We start from the raw sequence: 730 nt of genomic DNA, 5'->3' as shown, positions 1-730 counted from the left end.
GCCCGGCGTGTCCCCCGGGACACTCTGTCGCAGCCGCTTCCGAGATGGCAGGCTCCCGGCCCCACCCCCTGCTTTGCATAGCCCACGCCCCTTCCGGGCTGGCCACGCCCCCAGGCCTGGCCCCAGGCTCTGGGTTCCCAGCAGCCAGGAAGGTGCGCCCCCCGCCCCCCCCCGGGCAAAGGGGGCTCCCAGGCCCTACTGCCTCCAAGGGGAAACTGAGGCACAGAGGGGCAGGAGCCCAGGCCCCTGTTCCTGGACCCCGACGGGGCTGCCCGTCTCCTCCCCGCTGGGAAAAGGGCCAAGAACCAAGCGCCCGGGGAAGGGCCTGAGAGCCAGTGGGGGGAAACTGAGGCACAGCGCGCGCAGGGACTCGACCAAGGTCAGCGCGCTTGTCGGTGGCAGGGCAGAGGCTAGACCTCGCATCCCCTGCTCAGGATCCGGCCCAGGCCTGCAGGTGTGCCCTCCCCAGGCAGGGATTTGTACCCGCTGTTCAGACCGGCCCCTAGAAAGCCCCTAAGGACGGGGAGGCCTCCTCCTCCTCCTCCGCCCCGCGCTAGGCCTGGACTCTGCAGCCCCCACGCGCAGGCTCGGAGCCGCTCACATGCGGCACACCCGGAGCCAAAGAAACCCCAGGCGCAGGGGAAGGAAAAATCCCGAGCCCTGCCCAGAGCTCACAGGGGGCAGACGTCCGAGCTCGCCACGAAAGCGCGTGCGGCAGCGAGCCCTGCTA

This window comes from Alligator sinensis, unplaced genomic scaffold (assembly GCF_000455745.1).
Source record: "Alligator sinensis unplaced genomic scaffold, ASM45574v1 scaffold255_1, whole genome shotgun sequence".
In the NCBI taxonomy this organism is placed as follows: domain Eukaryota; kingdom Metazoa; phylum Chordata; order Crocodylia; family Alligatoridae; genus Alligator; species Alligator sinensis.
The sequence above is the reverse complement of the archived record's forward strand: the minus strand, read 5'-3'. Positions refer to the sequence as shown.